We start from the raw sequence: 22,258 nt of genomic DNA, 5'->3' as shown, positions 1-22,258 counted from the left end.
GCCACAGACCCAGATCCGAACCTGGGATCTCGGGGCTCTCTGCTCAGTGGAGACAGCCCACCCCAGGGCATTTTAACATTCTCTGGGAGGACAAGGCCCCTCAGATCGTCAAGGGGCGGCGGGGAGTCAGGCAGAATGGCGCCAGAGCCACAGGCTGCAGGGGCTGAGGCTGCTGGATGGGGTTCAGTCTGTGGAGAAGCAGGTCCGCCGCCACCACATCCTGCCCCCGGAGGCTGCAGGGATCACTTCCTCCCGCGGGCAGATTCCAGCTGGCAGGACACAGAGGCTGAGCGAGCGTCGGTAGTAGGGGGAGTGATCTGGGAGCCACTCGTTGGGTCCCACCCGGGACCCCACAGATCCACTTGATCAGGGGCGGGGTCCACCCCAAGGACCCTGCAAAACACCACTCAGGGCGGGCCACACCCTGGGACCCCACAGACCACCGCTCATAGGGTCCACCCGGGACCCCAGACCATGTCTCAAGGGGGGCTTCCACCCCACCCTGTGCTGTTCGGAGCTCCTTCAGCTCAGGTCCTGACGAGGGAACGTGTCTGAGACAGTAAGATAGAGAGACCAGGAGTCTCCCGAGGAGGACACGGCCCACCACAGCCTCCCTTCACGACACTCGGGCTCGGCTGATACCCTCCCCAGCACCGCTGTCAGACCCGCGAGTGTGAACAAGGACAGCGTCCCTGTCAGGAGTTGGGCTCGGGGCTGCGTCTTCTCACGGGAGGCGGGTGCCCTGGGCACACACAGTGAGTAACGGGGCCGGCGCTGACCTGTGTGCCCTCACCCCAGACTACACGGTGCAGAATCTCACCCGGATGGGCCTCGCGGCTTCGGTCCTGCTGCTCCTCGGGATCCTTCTCTGCCAGGCTTGGCACGACCACGGAGGAGCCCGAGATGCAGCCCGGAGCTGAGCACCGGGACCCCGCACCGCCCAGAGCGCAGGAGCCCGGGACGCGAGCTTCTGGTGTAGGAGCTTCTGGATGAGCCTCTGACCCTGGGGGAGAGATGAGCCGCAGGGTGGGAGGAGGCCCAGGCGGGTCGGCCTCTGCTCACAGGGCCCCCTCCCTCCTGGGGAGGACACCCAGGCTCCCGGCTGCTCTCACCCCTGGCCCGAGGCGCATCCCACATGGCAGGGGTGGGTCCTCACCCTGCATGCCCCCAGGCTCTGTCCACTCGCATGGAGGACGTGAGCCTCATTTTCATGCCCGCCATCTCTGGTGTGCGCAATGACCTCCATCTCTTCTCAGAAACAGAATGCTGTTAAAGTAACTGAATAAATGGGTTAAATGGGGCCCCGTTTGGAACAGTTGGATCCTAAACTCTTCCCTGAGCCCCCTCTGGACCCTGCATGCCCCTCCTCCTTGTCCGAGGACACCCGCTGTAGTCTCTCCAGAAACACTGTCAGTGTGAAGGGACACCCTGGCGTTTGAAGTGACCGTCAGGCCTACACTGGTAAATGAGCTCAGGAATATATCGTTTTGTAAAGAGCCCCGATATGGGGTTTCCCTGGTGGTGAAGAATCTGCCAGCCAATGCAAGAGACACGGGTTCAATCCATGATCCTGAAGACCCCACACGCCAGAGAGCAACTGAATCCATGAGCAGCAGCGACAGAGGCTGGCACGTCCTGGAGCCCGCACACCACCAGAGACGCCAGTGCTGCAGAAGCCCAGACACCAAAGCGAGGGAACAGCCCCACTCACATAACCAGACACACCCCCGCAGCAACACAGACCCAGCATAGACAAAATCATCAGGCAATAAATGCTTAAAGGGCCAGTGTGAACTGTGTGTCTCTTTGGGGCCAACGCACTCTGTGGCCAACCTCAAGGAGCCTGGGTGAACGCGCTGAAGGCCGGGTGGGAAGGAAGGAGCAGGTGACTTTTCCTACAGGCGAGTCTGGTGCAGCCAGCCCCCCACTGATGGCCCCATGGGCACAGATGTGTCCTTCTCATTACAATCACATAGGATCATCTCCACCTCAGTTTTATGCCCCAGGGACCCTGAAATGAGATGCCCACCTCCTAGTTCATCTGTAAGAGAGGGAAGAGAAACCATGGAGGAGACAAGGCTGACTCTGACGAATCCCAGCACATCATGGGCAGGGGTACTCATCAGCCCGGTCAATCTGGAGAGTCGACAGCAACTCTCAGTTAAAGGGAAGAGACACAGCGCTGGCCCACAGTGTATAACCCAGAGGAAGATGCGTGCACAGCCATGCGTGTACAAGGAGAAAAAGGACACGTGGGTTGTTCACAGTAGAAAAAGTTACAGAAATCACTTTCACCAAAATGAATGGTTTGGTGTGTATATATGCGACAGAATTTTATACAAAAAATGCACAAAGCTGGACTGCTACAGGAACACAGGTCAGTTTTCAAGCATGATGGTGAATAAGTGAAACACGACCGTAGGAGTCCAGTCCATGACATCAAATTCAAAAGGGAACAACGTGGGACTCAATACACAAAATAAGAACTGAGATGGAAGGAACAAGAGCAGCTACCGGGTTTCCCTGGTGGCTTGGCGGATAAGAATCCAGCCGCCAACGCAGGGGACGCGGGTTCCATCCCTGCTGCGAGAAGATCCCCCGCCGGCCGCAAATGCTGAGCCCGTGGGCCCAGAGCCGTGCCCTGTGACAAGACACACCATCAAAGCGAGGAACCCAGGCACCACAGAGAAGGGAAACCTCCTGTGCTCAGCTAAATGGGAGGAAAGCCCCTGGCATCGAGGAAGACCCAGCACCATCCTCTGTCGCTCAGGCGTGTCTGACTCTTTGAGACACCATAGACAGTAATAGCCCACCAGGCTCCTCTTGGCAGCGAGGAAGACCCAGCACCATCCTCTGTCCCTCAGGCATGTCCGACTCTGTGACCGCATGGACTGTAGCCCACCAGGCTCCTCTAGGCAGCGAGGAAGACCCAGCACCGTCTGTCCCTCAGGTGGGTCTGACTCTGTGCGACCACATGGACTGAGGCCACCAGGCTCCTGTGTCCATGAGATTCTCTAGGTGAGATACTGGAGTGGGTTGCATTGCCCTCCTCCAGGGGATCTTCCCCACCAAGGGATCAAACTCAGGTTTCCAAGTAGCAGGCAGATTCTTACCATCTGAGCCACCAGGGAAGTCCCAGCACAGCCAAAACTAATAAATTTTAAAAAATGATACCTCACAGATACAAAAGTTTATAAGAGAGTACTAAGAACCACTGTGTGCTGAGCCATCCGACAGCAAACCTGGAAGACATGCACGAGTCTCTAGAGACACACAGCCCACCAGAACGGAGGCAAGAAGACCCAGACAGCCTGAACAGACCGGCCAATGGAAGCGACACAGAATCTGTAATAACACCATTGAAACTCCATGCAAACCAGAGGCCAGAACTGGATGGCTTCACGGAGGACTTCTACCAGACTGAACAAAGAGGAACTTACATGACCTCTTCACACTCTCCCAGGAGACTGAGGAGGACGAAACACTCCCAAAGTCCTTCTATGAGCCACCGTCACGCCGATACCTAAACCAGACAAAGACACAATTCAAAAAAGAAGTTACAGAACAGAGCGCTTATGAAACATAAACGCCAAATGGGGCAACAAAATATTAGCTAACCGAATTCAACTACACACAAAAAGAATCACACGCCATGATCAACTTTGGATTCATACCAGAGTCACAAGGAATAATTCAACATGTGCAAATCGATCAATGTAAAGTCACCACATTCAACAAGAGAAAAGACAAAACAACATGCTCGTCTTAATAGGTTCAGAGAAAGCACTGATAAAATGCAACATCCATTCATCATAAAAGTTCTCGCCAGAGTACAGGAGGGAAGACATCTCAACGTAATAAAACCGATTTATGACAAGCACACAGTCAACACAGTCCTCAAAGGTAACAAGCGGAAAGCCTTTCTGGAGCTCTGGACAAGGTAAGGACGCCCACTCTCACCATTTGTGTTCAACACACCACTGGAAGTCCTAGTCATAGCAATCAGGGCAAGGAAAAAAAAAAGGATTTCAACTTGGGGCAGGCAAGGAGGCAAAACTTGTCCCTGTATGCAGATGATTGTGATACTGCATTTACAAAACCCTGAAGACTGCACACACAAACTACAGAACCGAGGGAGGGGGCACCTGGTCTGGGGAGTGGGCAGGTGGGTTGTCTGGGTCTGCAGTCTCTTCGTGTGTGTGTGTGTGTGTGTGTGTGTGTGTGTGTGTGTCTGTGTCTGTGTCTGTGTGCCCGCGCTTGTGCTCAGTCATGTCCAACTCTTTGTGACTCCACAGACAGTAGCCTGCCAGGCTCGTCTGGGCATGGATTCTCCAGGTAAGAATACTGAGGTGGGCTTCCATGTCCTTCTCCAGGGGATCTTCCCCCACCCAGGATCGAACGTGAGTCTCTGCACGTCCTGTGCTGGCAGGCAGATTCTTTACCCCTGAGCCGCCTGGGGAGCCCGAGTGCAGCCTACCATCACTCCGTTTCTCTCATTCAAAAACAGCGCAAGATACCTGCTTACTCGTCTCGGTTTTCCCTGTGTATGTGGACTATCAGGGTTTCCCAGGGGGCACTAGGGGTGAAGAGCCCCCTGCCAGTGCAGGAGACGTAAGAGACTTGGGTTCAATCCCCGGGTGGGGAAGATCCCCTGGAGGAGGGCATGGCCACCCCCTCCAGTATTCCTGCCTGGTGAATCCCGTGCACAGAGGGACGTGGCAGGCTACAGGCCGTGGGGTCGCAAAGAATCAGACATGGCTGTAGTGACTGAGCATGCACACTAGTTAACTATCGTTTCTGTTTTCCATTTCTGGCCTCACTGTGACACATTTCAGAAATTTTAATCAGCGCTTTAAGGAAGATGGCAGATCGGGAAGTCCCAACCCTCATCTCGCACAAAAACACTGATAAACCGGGATTATTTGGGCCTAATGACCTTTAAGCAAACTGAAGAATCCAGCTAGTGAGCTGCAACACCTTGGATGAGCAAAAAAAGCAAGGCAAGAACCACTTCAAAAGGATAAACGGAGGAGGTTCTGTTTCCCTGTCTCCCCTCCCACAAGCTGGCAGAGCTCAGCGCTGAGAGGACCCTCCTTGGGCCCAGGCCCCTCCTCCTCAGGAGGACAGTGGATGCAGCCGCGCCACGTCCCCAGGCTCCGGGCCACTGCCTCAGAGACCGCCTCGCGAGAGCACCAGGCCACAGACACACTTGGGGCCACAAAGCAGGAAGAGAAGGGACGGGGCTCTGTGCGGCCGGCTCTGCCTCGGGGCTTAGAGGAGCACGGGGTCCTCAGACTTCTCCTTCAGGGCAGGGGCACAACGGGGCGGGGGCACAGCATCGTTCCCCGACGGGAGGGTGGGGGAGCCTCATGTCCACAGAGCACGTCTCCGAGGCTACAGAATCTCTAACTGGGCTGGGGGCAAAATCCCACCATATATCCAAGAGGAGGCGGCTGCTTCTCCCAGCGCACACACAGCAAAGCAGAGCCACAAGAAACACTGAGAATCGGGAACCATGACTCTGCCCAGGGAAGCAGAGAAATGGCAAGAAAACAGGAGATCTATGAGCTCCCTTATCACGGAAAACACTTGTCCCGAAGCAGCTCAGTGAATTGATCTTCCACAAGGTGCCAAGAACAGAGAATGGTAAAGGACAATGCCTTCAATAAACGGTGCTGGAAGAGCTGCTTCTGCTGTTGCTGCTGCTAAGTTGCTTCAGTTGTGTCCGACTCTGTGCAACCCCATAGACGGCAGCCTGCCAGGCTCCCCCGTTGCTGGGATTCTCCAGGCAAGAACACTGGAAGGGGTTGCCATTTCCTTCTTCAATGCATGAAAGTGAAATGTGAAAGTGAAGTCGCTCAGTCGTGTCTGACTCTATGCGACCCCATGGACTGCAGCCTTCCAGGCTCCTCCGTCCACGGGATTCTCCAGGCAAGAAGTACTGGAGTGGGGTGCCATGGCCTTCTCCTGCTGGAAGAGGTAGATAACAGTAATTGTCTTAAGGAGCTTCAGTGAACTGATCTTCCACTGGGGTGCCCAGAACACAGTGGGAAAATCCCTTCAATAAACGGTGCTGGAAGAGCCAGATGACAGCAGGCAGGAGGACAAAACTGGACCCTCAGCTCAAACTATAAGTGAAATCATCTCAAAACGCAGCAGAGACACAGGGCCGGAAACGATGAAAGAACAAGAGGAAGACACAGGGGGAGCATCGTGACATGGTGTGGACAAGGGTTCTTTGGATATGACACCCAAAGCACAGGCAGCAAAGACAGAACCAGACCAGGGGCAGTCCGGTAAACAAAACCCACACAACAAAGGAAACAGTCACAGGAAAGGCAATGGGTGCAATGGGAGAAGATGTGTGCAAACCACACATCTGATAAGGAGCTACTTCTCAAATATACAAGGAGCTCACACAAGTCAACCCAAAGTAACACCAACCCGGTTTTTAAATGGGCACAGGACCTGAACAGGTATCTCTCAAAAGACGACGTCCAAATGACCAAACAGGACATGGAAAGGCGCTCAACATCCACCAGTCCTCACGGGAGCACACGCCGGAGCCAGTGAGATGTCACTGCACGTGTTACACACACTCGACTCCCAGGAAAAGAGAGGTGCTGCCAAAATGCGGAGGGAAGAGAACCTTGTGCATGGTGGTTGGGAAGGCGTCGGTGCAGCCACCGTGGAAAGCAGTGTGGAGTTTCCCCAAAAAACTAAACGTAGAACCACCTACCACATGATCCAGCAATTCCACTCTAGGGTATGTGCCGGGGTCCAGCCCCGGCTGATCCAGGGTATTCGAAGGAGAGACCGCATAGGCGACCTATTTATTTAAATATTTATCAAAGATATAAAGAGTAATAGAATGAGGATAGCTCAGTGAGGAAATTCAGTGGAGAAAAGAGGCTGAGTAGCTTTGGTTTACGCGGGAGACCAATAAAACTTCAAGACAACAAGTTTGCACCACTTATGTAGGCCGCAGGCATCCTTCAGTTTCTCCAAAGGAGAGGAGATGATGAGGCCTCCCGGGTCGAATCTTAGAAGCCCAGGCATAATTAGCAAGCATGGCGGGTTCCACGCTCCAGATGGAGACTCAGCCAGAATTTGGGAGAGAGAGCGACATGGGGAGACCATGTTTCGGTGAACAAGGCCCGCACTTTATTTTCCAAAGTAGTTTTTATACCTTAAGTTGTGCATAGAGGATAATGGGGGAAGGGGTGGAGTCATGCAAGGACAGCAGCTCCTGGTCCTAATCGAAGCCAGGCTTTCAAACTTATCATATGCAAAAGTTCAGGTGAATTACATCATCTTCTGGCCAGGAGGCCTGTTAACATTTTAAGAAACTTATTTTTCTCTAAAGGTGATTATTCCAAAGTCAGGCACCAGCCTCCAAAAAAGCATTGGACAAAGCTGCATTCCTATAGGGCAAAGGTGAGGTGGGCTCAATCAAGAAAAGAATTAACTCAAGGGTCCAAGGTTACAAACATTGAGGCTACTACTTACATTTCTATACACCCATTATATCAATCAATACACTGCCAAGGACACAGTAGGTAAGGAGTATGGAGACTTAGCAGCAAACATTGGCCCAACCAGTGAAAAACCCTTCACCAATACAATTTCTAATCAATCTTTTAACTACTCCAGAGAATCTGAGTTTAGACAGTTTAGAACATCCTGCCTCTCACAGTTGGGAGGCTCTGAAGAATCACATGTGGCCAGAAAAACCTATTCAGGCAGGCTAGAGGATTTTGAAAGGAGTTTGTAGGTTGAAACACTGTCACACCCAGGAATTATTAACTGGAGCTGTAAGCTAACTCTTTTTTCAGAGAGAGGTAGTGGGGGACAGCCCCCCGTAAAGTCAGAGGTGTAGGTGAAAGCATAAAGCAGAAAGTAGGCAGACTGGTTTTGGGGGAAGATGCTCGAGAATTTCCAGGGAGACCCCTGAGGCCTGATCCCGCCTTTGCGTATGCCAAGCCTCCTTCCTCATGACCTTTGCCATGGGTGGAGCTTGCTCCCCACAGATATGTATCCAAAGAAGAAGCCAGGACCTCAGAGACGTATCTGCACTCCTGTGTTCTGCAGTGTTGTTTCCAGTAGCAGGATACGGCCACAACCTGGATGTGTGTCGATAGATAAATGCACAAAGAAAATGCCACACACACACACACACACACAAGGGAGTCTCACTCAGCCTTTAAAAAAAGGGAATCCCTCCTTTTGAGACAACATGGGTGAAGCTGGAGAACATTATGTCGAGTAAAGTAAGCCAGACACAGACAGGCAAACGCAGCAAGAGCTCACTGAGTGTGGAATCTAAAACAGACTCGGCTAAACGGAGGAGAATGTAGTCCCCAGAGGCTGGAAGGGGATAACGGGAAGGTGCTGGTCACGGGGAACAAAGTTTCCTGGACACCGATGAGTAAGTTCTGGAGACCTGATGTGCAGCGATGTGACTAGAGCTGACCCTACTCTACTGTAGACTCAATCCTGCTCAGAGGGTAGCCCAGAAGAGTCCTCACCAGACCCACCAAACCAAGGTGAACTACAGGAGCTGATGGACACGCTAATTATAATTGGCATGACTGCGGTACTTATTTCACAGCATAGACAAAAGTCAGAACGTCAAGCTGTGCATGTGGAACACATACAATTTTTGTCGATTCAGTTCAGTTCAGTTCAGTCACTCAGTCGTGTCTGACTCTCTGCGACGCCATGGATCGCAGCACGCCAGTCCTCCCTGTCCATCACCACTCCCAGAGTTTACCCAAAACTCATGTCCATTGAGTCCGTGATGCCATCCAGCCATCTCATCCTCTGTAGTCCCCTTCTCCTCCTGTGCTCAATCTTTCTCAGAATCCGGATTTTTTCAAATGAGTCAGTTCTTCACATCAGGTGGCCAAAGTATTGGAGTTTCAGCTTCAGCATCAGTCCTTCCAATGAATACCCAGGACTGATCTCTTTTAGGATGGACTGGTTGGATCACCTTCCAGTCAAGGGGACTTTCAAGAGTCTTCTCCAACACAACAGTTCAAAAGCATTAATTCTTTGGTGCTCAGCTTTCTTTATAGGCCAACTCTCACATCCATACATGACTACTGGAAAAACTATAGCCTTGACTAGACAGACCTTTATTAGCAAAGTAATGTCTCTGCTTTTTAATATGCTATCTAGGTTGGTCATAGCTTTCCTTCCAAGGAGAAAGTGTCTTTTAATTTCATGGCTGCAATCACCATCTGCAGTGATTTTGGAGCCCCCCAAAATAAAGTCTGACACAGTTTCCACTGTTTCCCCATCTGTTTGCCATGAAGTGATGGGACCAGATGCCATGATCTTAGTTTTCTGAATGTTGAGTTTTAAGCCAACTTTTTCATTCTCCTCTTTCACTTTCATCAAGACTCTCTTTAGTTCTTCTTTGGTTTCTGCCATAAGGGTGGTGTCATCTGCATATCTGGGGTTGTTGATATTTCTCCCAGCAATCTTGATTCCAGCTTGTGTTTCATCCAGCCCAGCTGGTCTCATGATGTTACTCTGCATGTAAGTTAAATAAGCAGGGTGACAATATACAGCCTTGACATACTCCTTTTCCTATTTGGAACCAGTCTGTTGTTCCATGTCCAGTTCGAACTGTTGCTTCCTGACCTGCATACAGATTTGTGAAGAGGCAGGTCAGGTGCTCTGGTATTCCCATCTCTTTCAGAACTGTCCACAGTTTATTGTGATCCACACAGTCAAAGGCTTTGGCATAGTCAATAAAACAGAAATAGATGTTTTCTGGAACTCTCTTGCTTTTTCGATGATTCAGTGGATGTTAGCAATTTGACCTCTGGTTCCTCTTCCTTTTCTAAAACCAGCTTGAACATCTGGAAGTTCACGGTTCACGCATTGCTGAAGCCTGGCTTGGAGAATTTGGAGCATTACTTTACTAGTGTGTGAGATGAGGGCACTTGTGCGGTAGTTTGAGCATTCTTTGACATTGCCTTTCTTTGGATTGGAATGAAAACTGACCTTTTCCAGTCCTGTGGCCACTGCTGAGTTTTCCAACTTTGCTGGCATCTTGAGTGCAGTACTTTTACAGCATCATCTCTCAGGATTTGAAATAGCTCAACTGGAATTCCATCACCTCCACTAGCTTTGTTCATAGTGATGCTTCCTAAGGCCCACTTGACTTCACATTCCAGGATGTGTGGCTATAGGTGAGTGATCACACCATCGTGATTATCTGAGTCATGAAGAATCTGTTTTGTACAGTTCTTCTGTGTATTCTTGCCATCTCTTACTATCTTATGCTTCTATTAAGTCCACATCATTTCTGTTCTTTATTGTGCCCATCTTTGCACGAAGTGTTACCTTGGTACATTTGATTTTCTTGAAGAGATCTCTAGTCTTTCCCATTCTGTTGTTTTCCTCTGTTTGCATTGATTGCTGAGGAAGGCTTTTTTAGCTCTCCTTTCTATTCTTTGGAACTCTGCATTCAGATGGGAATATCCTTCCTTTTCTCCTTTGCTTTTCCCTTCTCTTCTTTTCACAGCTATTTGTAAGGCCTTCTCAGACAGCCATTTTGATTTTTTGCATTTCTTTTCCATGGGGATGGTCTTGATCCCTGTCTCCTGTACAAAGTCATGAACCTCCGTCCATAGTTCATCAGGCACTCTGTCTATCAGATCTAGTCCCTTAAATCTATTTCTCACTTCCACTGTATAATCATAAGGGATTTGATTTAGGTCATACCTGAATGGTCTAGTGGTTTTCCCTAATTTCTTCAATTTAAGTCTGAATTTGGCAATAACGAGTTCATGAACTGAGCTACAGTCAGCTCCATGTCTTGTTTTTGCTGACTGTATAGAGCTTCTCCATCTTTGGCTGTGAAGAATATAATCAATCTGATTTCGGTGTTGACAATCTGGTGATGTCCATGTGTAGAGTCTTCTCTTGTGTTGTTGGAAGAGGGTGTTTGCTATGACCAGTGTGTTCTCTTGTTAAAACTCTATTAGCCTTTGCCCTGCTTCATTCTGTACTCCAAGGTCAAATATGCCTGTTACTCCAGGAGTTTCCTGACTTCCTACATTAGCATTCCAGTCCCCTACGATGAAAAGGACATATTTTGGGGGGTGTTAGTTCTAAAAGGTCTTGTAGGTCTTCATAGAATCGTTCAGCTTCTTCAGCGTTGCTGGTTGGGGCATAGACTTGGATTACCGTCATATTGAATGGTTTGCCTTGGAAAAGAACAGAGATCATCCTGTCGTTTTTGAGATTGCATCCAAGTACTGCATTTCGGACTCTCTTGTTGACCATGATGGCTACTCCATTTCTTCTGAAGGATTCCTGCCCACAGTAGTAGATATAATGGTCATCTGAGTTAAATTCACACATTCCAGTCCATCTTAGTTTGCTGATTCCTAGAATGTCGACGTTCACTCTTGCCATCTCCTGTTTGACCACTTCCAATTTGCCTTGATTCATGGACCTAACATTCCAGGTTCCTATGCAATATAGCTCTTTACAGCATCAATTTTGTCAATTATTCCTCAGTAAAGCTGAAAAGGTTTTCTTTCATTTAATTACACCAGGCATGTTGGGAGTTATTCCATTGCTCATTTTAGGCACTTGATCTCGTGCTTAAAATACGTATTTACATTTTTATTTCTGAACACGTACACATTCTCCTCCTCCTTTACAAAAGACAAAGTTCTAACGGTGCTTAACCTGAACTCTGGGTACTCATATACATGTGTGTGGGCATGCGCACGGCTCTCTCCATGCACATGTGTGGGTTTGTTTGTGTGTGCAAGCATGTGTCTGTGTACTTTTCCAAAGCTCATTTTCAGCCATGTGTTCCTCTCTGTTGCATCTCACTGTCTGTCTGCCATCTCTTAGTATCCCTTTCCATGTGAAAACAGTCAGTATCTAAGAACTTGCACCTCTGGAAATGCCTTCTCTCACCCTCATTCTCTTTTTATCAAGTTGCTTGAGAACATTTCTTTTTGGAATCCAGCGTGTGACTCAAGTAGCAGGAGAGAAAAACGCTTGTCAAGGTTAAGGGCCCCTTGCCCCCAGAGCCCACCTCCTCTCTCAAGACCTGGCGGGTTGAGGCTGAGGCACGGCGCACAGCAGGAGGCGGTGCCGAACCTCCTGGAAGCTGGGGCTGTGCTCTGCATGAAGCTCTCACTTCTGCCCCTTGCAAGTGCCCCGACTCAGGGGGAACTCTTCCCTCTTCCTGGTTAATTCCCCTGACGGCATGGCTCCAGTATCCCATGGCGCCCCCTTTTGGTAGGGGGCAGTCTGCTCCCAGTGGGCTGCTCATTCTCTTGATAATATGCATTTTCTACAGGAAGTAGTTTCAGGACATTTTTAGGACCTCAGTCCAGTCCGCCTTGATTTTTTTTTTTTTAGTTGAAATTTACTTAAAAGAGAATTAACTGTTTCAAATTTTAAAATTCAGCGCGAAATACTTGTCAAATTTAACCTTCAGTTTCTCAGTTTACTATAAAAGGTAAAAATATGGATGTTACTTTTTTTACCATGTAGTTAATTAACCTATTTGTTGACGTCACTGAGGCACACAGGCTCTCCGTTGCAGGGTGTGGGGTCTTTAGCTCAAGTGTGCCGTGTCTGGATCCCTGGCGGCTGATCCCGCCCGGGGCCCCTAAGTAAGGAGCGCCGAGTCTCAGTCAGGGGCCCAGCGAGGTGGCCCTCGGGTGTCACGTGCACAGCATGAGTCTCAGCCCTTCCCAGGTCGGTTCTCCTCAGTAAAGGAGGCTCCGTTATTTGCTTCCTCAGCCCTTGCCGTCTGTCGTGAGCGTCTTCCCGTCTGACACTTACGACAGATACCACACTGGCCCTCAGCACAGGCCCGCCTCTCCTGAATCTCCCTGTCTGCTCTCTATGCTGCACTCTGGACCATTTCCTCAATGCTATGCTCCGACTTCATACCGGGCTGCTCAGCTGTCTTCTTGGCTGCATGACTTTTTAACGTGTTCAATCTACTGGACTGTTCACGTTGAAAATTTTCACCTCTTTTCAGTGACCACCTTACATGCTTGCCTCCCTTTATTTTTCTGTGACCATGGTTCCCTCTGTGTGTCCACATGGGTGGAACCTTCCTCTGACCTCCAGATGATCCCCAAGCCAGGGCCACACCGCCTGCCTCCCCTGCTTTGCTGTGGTTCCCCTCCATTTGGGGAACTTTCTTTCTGCCCTTGTCTGTGGCTACATGTTTCAGAAACACTCTCCAGAGTACGTCTCAGGGTTAGGAGCAGAGGAGGCTCTGGGTGGGCACCACACTCAACCCCTTCGGTGCAGTCTCAGCCCGCAGCCCTTCACATCCCCCTCTTCTGCTGTGACCTCGTCTGGAAATTGACCATGATGACGGCAGCAAGAGCCCGCAGCCCCTCTGAGGGCTGGGGTCGGGACAACAGGGAGAGGAGGAACCTCAGGCGCAGAGAAAGGGCACCACCGCCCCAGGTACATGAGCAGCAGGCACACATTTACAGGATCATCTGTTTTCCAACAGAGTGAGAGCTCTGACCCCAATCAATACCTCCTAAAGCTTGCAGGTGAGGACAAGACTGGGAGGACACTGTGCCCAAGGACCCCGGGGCCCTGAGGAGGCAGGAAGCACCCAGGGGCTTGTTCCAAGGAAGGCGGGCTGGACGGTGATGCGATACAGAGAGACGCCCCGAAGGGGCTGCGATGGGGGAAACCCACACTCCAGGGCAGTGGAGGAGTCAATTTTCTTCCTTATTCCCTGAAGCCTCCTCTGGGCTCTCAGCCACATGGACTCCACTGAGCCCAGGGACACTCTGATCACTTGCCCCTCATAAAGAGCAGACTTATGGACACAGAGGGGAAGGAGAGGGTGGGACGAATGGAGAGAGTAGCATGGAAATGCGCACACCAGCACGTGTAAAACAGACCACGCGGGAATGTGCCCTGTGACTCAGTGAGCTCACACAGGGCTCTGTACAACCCAGAGGGGAGGGAGGTTCTAGAGGGAGGGATGTGACACACACGGCCGATCCATGCTGATGTGTGGCAGAACCAGCACCATATTGTAAAGTAATGATCCTCCAATTTAAAAAAAAGTGTGTCTCTGGGTATCTGAGCCCTGTGGGCAGCAAGAGACAGCATCCTCCCCAAAGCATCTCCAGCGCCTGCTGACCCCGTCCACGGAGAGGACCGTGGGTCCTCTCACGTGCAGGCAGAGGAGGAAGCAGACCCCGAGGGGAGGCTCTCAGAGGGAAGGACATGCCCTGCTTGCCCACACCTCAAACGGGTGTCTCAGGAACACACTGGGACTGTCACAGGAACAACGCCTGGCTTTCAAGAAGAGGCTGTTCCCCTTCCTGTGGGGACACTGATGTGACAGCCGCGTGACAGGAAGCCCCAGCCCCAGAGAGGACACACCCTGTGGTCCGTCTGTCCGGAGGACACCCAGGTCTCCTCCATCCTCACAGCCTGGACCGCAGGGAAGAGACGCCATGGCCCCCGCGCTCCCCGCCCTGCTCTGCCTTGGTGAGATGGGAGGGGCAGGGGGAGCCCTGGTCTGGAGGGACCCCCCAGCCAGCCTGCTCATTCAGGGGACCCCAGGGCCCAGGAGACTCCCGGGGTGGAGAGGCGCTGCTCAGAGCTGAGGGCACACCTCTCACAGGGCGCTCTCTTCCAGGGCTGAGTGTGGGCCTGAGGACCCAGGTGCAGGCCGGTGAGTCTCTCCCAGGGCCCAGCTCCCTCCTCTCGTGGGGACAAGGTCACCCCCAGGCCGTGGGCATGGGGAGGGCACCTCGGGGGTCACGGAGGGGGAGTCTGGGAGATCTGGGCTGAGAGCCGGGACCTGGGGGGGACGCCTGGTGAGCCCCCCTTTGATTTCCTTCCAGGGACCCTCCCCAAGCCCACCATCTGGGCTGAGCCGGGCTCTGTGATCTCCTGGGGGAGCCCCGTGACCATCTGGTGTCAGGGTCCCCCGGGGGCCCAGGAGTTCCATCTGGATAAAGAGGGAAACCGAGTTTTCTGGGACAGAGAGAAACCCCCAGGTCCCGGGGACAAGGCCAGGTTCTCCATCCACTACATGGGGCAGGACCACGCAGGGAGCTATCGGTGCTACTACGGAACCCGCACTGGCTGGTCAGAGCGCAGTGACCCCCTGGAGCTGGTGGTGACAAGTGAGGGACACTCGGGGGCCTCGGGCTCTGCCCTCGGGAGGGGTCTGCTCTCAGGGGCTGTCCCTCTCACAGCACAGCCCTGGGGAGGGGAGGGGAGGCGAGGGTGGGGGCCCCACGGAACCAGCTGCCTCCTTCTCTCCTAGGACCCTACGTCAAACCCAGCCTCTCAGCCCTGCCGAGCCCTGTAGTGATGTCGGGAGGGAATGTGACCCTCCAGTGTGGCTCCCGTCGGGGATTTAACAGATTCCTTCTAACCAAGGAAGGAGAAGACGAGTCCTCTCGGGCCCTGGATGGACAGCGAATGCTCGACGGGCAGACCCAGGCCCTGTTCCCCGTGGGCCCCGTGACCCCCGGGCACAGGTGGACGTTCAGATGCTACAGCTTTTACAGGCAGAGCCCCCGGGTGTGGTCAGCCCCCAGCGACCCCCTGGAGCTCCTGGTCTCAGGTGAGGAATCCCGTCCTGACCCCATACATTTGTGCAGACAAGACAACGTACTGGGGTCTCTGCTCCCAGGGGAGCCCCTGTGAGAGGGTGGGGAGAGGAGCGTGGGGCTCACAGGACAGACACAGAGACTGAGACACGGTGAGGCCTGGGTCCGGGCCGGGAGAGGGGGTCCACAGGGGAAGCGGTCCCTACAACCCAGCGCGTGTCTCTCCCCAGGGCTGTCTGGGAAGCCCTCCCTCCTGACCCCGCAGGGCCCTGTCGTCACCTCTGGACAGAACCTGACCCTCCAGTGTCGCTCTGACGTTGGCTACACCAGATTTGCTCTGTCCAAGGTGGGGGGACAGGACCTCCCCCAGCGCCCTGCCCAGAGGCCCCAGGGGGGGCTCTCTCAGGCCGACTTCCCCCTGGCCCGGTGGGCACCATCCACAGGGGCCAGTACAGATGCTACGGTGGACACGGCCTCTCCTCCAAGTGGTCGGCCCCCAGTGAGACCCTGGAGCTGCTGGTGGCAGGTGAGGAGCCAGCGGGTCAGTCGGGGACCAGACTCTGCACAGGCCCCACTGGGGAGCCCCAGGGATGATGCTGGGACCAGGGGGAGGGGTCCCGGGGAGGGACAGAGAGACAGGGGTTGGGGAGGGGAGAGACTCTGAGAAACAGAGACAGCGCTGAGGGGCCAGAGAGGCCCGCGGAGTCTCGCTCAGAACCAGGCCCGGCGCCCGCACCCCCTTCCTCTCTGCAGGACGGCTCAGAGACAGACCCTCCCTCTCGGTGAGACCAGGGCCCTCGGTGGCCCCGGGGGAGACCGTGACCCTGCTGTGTCAGTCAGGAGACAGGACGGACACCTTCCTTCTGTCCAAGGAGGGGGCATCCCATCGCCCCCTGCGTCTGCGCTCCCAGGACCAAGACGGTCGGTACCAGGCCGAGTTCTCCTTGAGCCCTGTGACCTCAGCCCACGGGGGCACCTACAGGTGCTACGGCTCACTCAGCACAGACCCCTACCTGCTGTCACAGCCCAGTGAGCCCCTGGCGCTCGTGGTCGCAGGTGAGGCCCAGTCTGTCCGTCTCACTCAGCAGCTCGGGGCTCTGCCCTGGGAGCGCAGGGCGGTGGTGGAGGAGTGGGCGCTGAAGGAGGGGCCCCTGAGGGAGGGGCCTTGGAGCCCGCGCCCCGCCCCTTCCTCCCACACTGCCGTCCCGGAGGGGCAGGTGGTCAGTGGGAGGGTCTCGGGGAGGCCACAGGGCCGTGCAGGGCAGAGGTGGGTGAGGTGGGGTCCTCCGGTCAGCCCGGTGTATGCCTTCCTGGGCTCATTCCCAGGACCCAGTCTCCCAGCCACAGACCCAGATCCGGACCTGGGGAGTCTCGGGGCTCTCTGCTCAGGGGAGACAGCCCACCCCAGGGCATTTTAACATTCTCTGAGAGGACAAGGCCCCTCAGATCGTCAAGGGGTGGCGGGGAGTCAGGCAGAGATGGCGCCAGAGCCACAGGCTGCAGGGGCCTGAGGCTGCTGGATGGGGTTCAGTCTGTGGAGAAGCAGGTCCGCCCCCACCACATCCTGCCCCCGGAGGCTGCAGGGATCTCTTCCTCCCGCGGGCAGATTCCAGCTGGCAGACACAGAGGGCTGAGCGAGCGTCTGTAGGGGGAGGTGGATCCGTGGGAGCCACGGTTGTGTCCCACCCCGGGACCCCACAGACCACTGATCAGGGGCGGGGTCCCACCCCAGGACCCTGCAAACACCACTCAGGGGCGGGCCGCACCCTGGGACCCCACAGACCACCGCTCATAGGGGTCCACCCCGGGACCCCACAGACCACTGCTCAGGGGAGGGCTCCACCCCACCCTGTGCTGTCGGAGCTCCTTCAGCTCAGGGTCCTGACAGGAACGTCTGAGACAGTAAGATAGAGAGACCCCAGGAGTCTCCCGAGGAGGACACGGCCCACCCACAGCCTCCCTTCACGACACTCGGGCTCGGCTGATACCCTCCCCCAGCACCGCTGTCAGACCCGCGAGTGTGAACAAGGACAGCGTCCCTGTCAGGAGTTGGGCTCGGGGCTGCGTCTTCTCACGGGAGGCAGGTGCCCTGGGCACACACAGTGAGTAACGGGGCCGGCGCTGACCTGTGTGCCCTCACCCCAGACTACACGGTGCAGAATCTCACCCGGATGGGCCTCGCGGCTTCGGTCCTGCTGCTCCTCGGGATCCTTCTCTGCCAGGCTTGGCACGACCACGGAGGAGCCGAGATGCAGCCCGGAGCTGAGCACCGGGACCCCGCACCGCCCAGAGCGCAGGAGCCCGGGACGCGAGCTTCTGGTGTAGGAGCTTCTGGATGAGCCTCTGACCCTGGGGGAGAGATGAGCCGCAGGGTGGGAGGAGGCCCAGGCGTCCCCAGGGGGCTCGGCCTCTGCTCACAGGGCCCCCTCCCTCCTGGGGAGGACACCCCGGCTCCCGGCTGCTCTCACCCCTGGCCCGAGGCACATCCCACATGGCAGGGGTGGGTCCTCATCCTGCATGCCCGCAGGCTCTGTCCACTCGCATGGAGGACGTGAGCCTCATTGTTCATGCCCGCCGTCTCTGGTGTGCGCAATGACCTCCATCTCTTCTCAGAAACAGAATGCTGTTAAAGTAACTGAATAAATGGGTTAAATGGGGCCCTGTTTGGAACAGTTGGATCCTAAACTCTTCCCTGAGCCCCCTCTGGACCCTGCATGCCCCTCCTCCTTGTCCGAGGACACCCGCTGTAGTCTCTCCAGAAACACTGTCAGTGTGAAGGGACACCCTGGCGTTTGAAGTGACCGTCAGGGCTACACTGGTAAATGAGCTCAGGAATATATCGTTTTGTAAAGAGCCCCGATATGGGGTTTCCCTGGTGGTGAAGAATCTGCCAGCCAATGCAAGGGACACGGGTTCAATCCGTGATCCTGAAGACCCCACACGCCAGGGAGCAACTGAATCCATGAGCCGCAGCGACAGAGGCTGGCACGTCCTGGAGCCCGCACACCACCAGAGAGGCCAGTGCTGCAGAAGCCCAGACACCAAAGCGAGGGAACAGCCCCACTCACATAACCAGACACACCCCCGCAGCAACACAGACCCAGCATAGACAAAATCATCAGGCAATAAATGCTTAAAGGGCCCAGTGTGAACTGTGTGTCTCTTTGGGGCCAACGCACTCTGTGGCCAACCTCAAGGAGCCTGGGTGAACGCGCTGAAGGCCGGGTGGGAAGGAAGGAGCAGGTGGACTTTCCTACAGGCTGAGTCTGCTGCGGCCAGCCCCCACCGATGGCCCACGTGCCCAAATGTGTCTTCTCATTACAATCACATAGGATCATCTCCACCTCAGTTTTATGCCCCAGGGACCCTGAAATGAGATGCCCACCTCCTAGTTCATCTGTAAGAGAGGGAAAGAGAAAACCATGGAGCAGACAAGGCTGACTCTGACGAATCCCAGCACATCATGGGTAGGGGTACTCATCAGCCCGGTCAATCTGGAGAGTCGACAGCAACTCTCAGTTAAAGGGAAGAGACACAGCGCTGGCCCACAGTTGTATAACCCAGAGGAAGATGCGTGCACAGCCATGCGTGTACAAGGAGAAAAAGGACACGTGGGTTGTTCACAATAGAAAAAGTTACAGAAATCACTTTCACCAAAATGAATGGTTTGGTGTGTATATATGCGACAGAATTTTATACAAAAAATGCACAAAGCTGGACTGCTACAGGAACACAGGTCAGTTTTCAAGCATGATGGTGAATAAGTGAAACACGACCGTAGGAGTCCAGTCCACGACATGAAATTCAAAAGGGAACAACGTGGGACTCAAATACACAAAATAAGAACTGAGACGGGAGGAACAAGAGCTGCTACCGGGTTTCCCTGGTGGCTTGGCGGATAAGAATCCAGCCGCCAACGCAGGGGACGCGGGTTCCATCCCTGCTGCGAGAAGATCCCGCTCAGGCTGCAAATGCTGAGCCCGCGGGCCCAAAGCCGTGCCCTGCGACAAGACACGTCACCAAAGCGAGGAGCCCAGGCACCACAGAGAAGGGAAAACCCTCCTGTGCTCAGCTAAATGGGAGGAAAGCCCCTGGGCAGCGAGGAAGACCCAGCACCGTCCTCTGTTGCTCAGGCGTGTCTGACTCATTGAGACACCATAGACAGTAGTAGCCCACCAGGCTCCTCTGGGCAGCAAGGAAGACCCAGCACCATCCTCTGTCCCTCAGTCATGTCTGACTCTGTGACCGCATGGACTGTAGCCCACCAGGCTCCTCTAGGCAGCGAGGAAGACCCAGCACCATCTGTCCCTCAGGCGTGTCTGACTCTGTGCGACCACATGGACTGAGGCCACCAGGCTCCTGTGTCCATGAGATTCTCTTACTGGAGTGGGTTGCATTGCCCTCCTCCAGGGGATCTTCCCCACCAAGGGATCAAACTCAGGTTTCCCAAGTAGCAGGCAGATTCTTTACCATCTGAGCCACCAGGGAAGTCCAGCAGAGCCAAAACTAATAAATTTTTAAAAAATGATACCTCAGAGATACAAAAGTTTATAAGAGAGTACTAAGAACCACTGTGTGCTCAGCCATCCCACAGCAAACCTGGAAGACATGCACGAGTCTCTAGAGACACACAGCCCACCAGAACGGAGGCAAGAAGACCCAGACAGCCTGAACAGACCGGCCAATGGAAGCGACACAGAATCTGTAATAACACCAATTGAAACCATGCAAACCAGAGGCCAGAACTGGATGGCTTCACGGAGGACTTCTACCAAACTGACAAAGAGGAACTTATATGACCCTCTTCACACTCTCCCAGGAGACTGAAGAGGACGAAACACTCCCAAAGTCCTTCTATGAGCCACCGTCACGCCGATACCTAAACCAGACAAAGACACAACCAAAAAAGAAGTTACAGAACAGAGCGCTTTATGAACATAAACGCAAAATGCACAACAAAATATTAGCTAACCGAATTCAACAACACACAAAAAGAATCACACGCCATGATCAACTTGGATTCATACCAGAGTCACAAGGATAATTCAACATGTGCAAATCGATCAATGTAAGTCACCACATCAACAAGAGAAAAGACAAAACAACATGCTCGTCTTAATAGGTTCAAGAGAAAGCACTGATAAAATACAACATCCTTTCATCATAAAAGGTGTCGCCCAAAGTGAAGCACAGAGGGAAGACATCTCAAACGTAATTAAAACCGATTTTTATGACAAGCACACAGTCAACACGTCCTCAAAGGTAACAAGCAGAAAGCCTTTCTAGAACTCTGGGACAAGGCAAGGACGCCCACTCTCACCATTTGTGTTCAACACACCACTGGAAGTCCTAGTCATAGCAATCAGGCAAGAAAAAAAAAAGGATTCAACTTGGGGCAGGAAGGAGGCAAAAGTGTCCCTGTATGCAGATGACGTGATACTGCATTTACAAAACCCTGAAGACTGCACACACAAACTGCAGAACCGAGGGAGGGGGCACTGGTCTGGGGAGTGGGCAGGTGGGTTGTCTGGGTCTGCAGTCTCTTCGTGTGTGTGGTGTGTGTGTGTGTGTGTGTGTCTGTGTGTGCCCGCGTGTGTGCTCAGTCATGTCCAACTCTTGTGACTCCACAGACAGTAGCCTGCCAGGCCGTCCTGGGCATGGATTCTCCAGGTAAGAATACTGAGGTGGGCTTCCATGTCCTTCTCCAGGGGATCTTCCCCACCAGGGATCGAACGTGAGTCTCTGCAACGTCCTGTGCTGGCAGGCAGATTCTTTACCACTGAGCCGCCTGGGGAGCCCGAGTGCAGCCTACCATCACTCCGTTTCTCTCATTCAAAAACAGCACAAGATACGTGCTTACTCTTCTCGGTTTCCCTGTGTATGTGGACTATCAGGGCTTCCCAGGGGGCACTAGGGGTGAAGAGCCCCCTGCCAGTGCAGGAGACGTAAGAGACTTGGGTTCAATCCCCGGGTGGGGAAGATCCCCTGGAGGAGGCATGGCCACCCCCTCCAGTATTCCTGCCTGGAGAATCCCGTGCACAGAGGGGCGTGGCAGGCTACAGGCCGTGGGGTCGCAAAGAGTCAGACATGGCTGTAGTGACTGAGCACGCACACTAGTTAACTATCGTTTCTGTTTTCCATTTCTGGCCTCACTGTGACACATTTCAGAAATTTTAATCAGCGCTTTAAGCAAGATGGCAGATCGGGAAGTCCCAGCCCTCATCTCGCACAGAAACACTGATAAACCGGGATTATTTGGGCCTAATGACCTTTAAGCAAACTGAAGAATCCAGCTAGTGAGCTGCAACACCTCAGATGAGCAAAAAAAGCAAGAAGAACCACTTCAAAAGGATAAACGGAGGAGGTTCTGTTTCCCTGTCTCCCCTCCCACAAGCTGGCAGAGCTCAGCGCTGAGAGGACCCTCCTTGGGCCCAGGCCCCTCCTCCTCAGGAGGACAGTGGATGCAGCCGCGCCACGTCCCCAGGCTCCAGGCCGCTGCCTCAGAGACCGCCTCGCTGCTCAGCTCACGAGAGCACCAGGCCACAGACACACTTGGGGCCACAAAGCAGGAAGAGAAGGGACGGGGCTCTGTGCGGCCGGCTCCACCTCGGGGTTAGAGGACTTAAGAGAGGGCACGGGGTCCCTCAGAACTTCTCTTCAAG

The 22,258-nt window shown here is 53.8% G+C and overlaps 1 pseudogene; it reads left to right on the top strand.

The window, feature by feature from the left end:
* The first annotated feature begins 14,408 nt into the window (after positions 1–14,408).
* LOC100139209 (leukocyte immunoglobulin-like receptor subfamily A member 6) lies at positions 14,409–18,253 on the top strand (annotated as a pseudogene).
* The last annotated feature ends 4,005 nt before the right edge of the window (positions 18,254–22,258 follow it).

Source organism: Bos taurus, unplaced genomic scaffold (genome assembly GCF_002263795.3).
Source record: "Bos taurus isolate L1 Dominette 01449 registration number 42190680 breed Hereford unplaced genomic scaffold, ARS-UCD2.0 Leftover_ScbfJmS_2259, whole genome shotgun sequence".
NCBI classification, from domain to species: Eukaryota; Metazoa; Chordata; class Mammalia; order Artiodactyla; family Bovidae; genus Bos; species Bos taurus.
The sequence above is the reverse complement of the archived record's forward strand: the minus strand, read 5'-3'. Positions and strand labels throughout refer to the sequence as shown.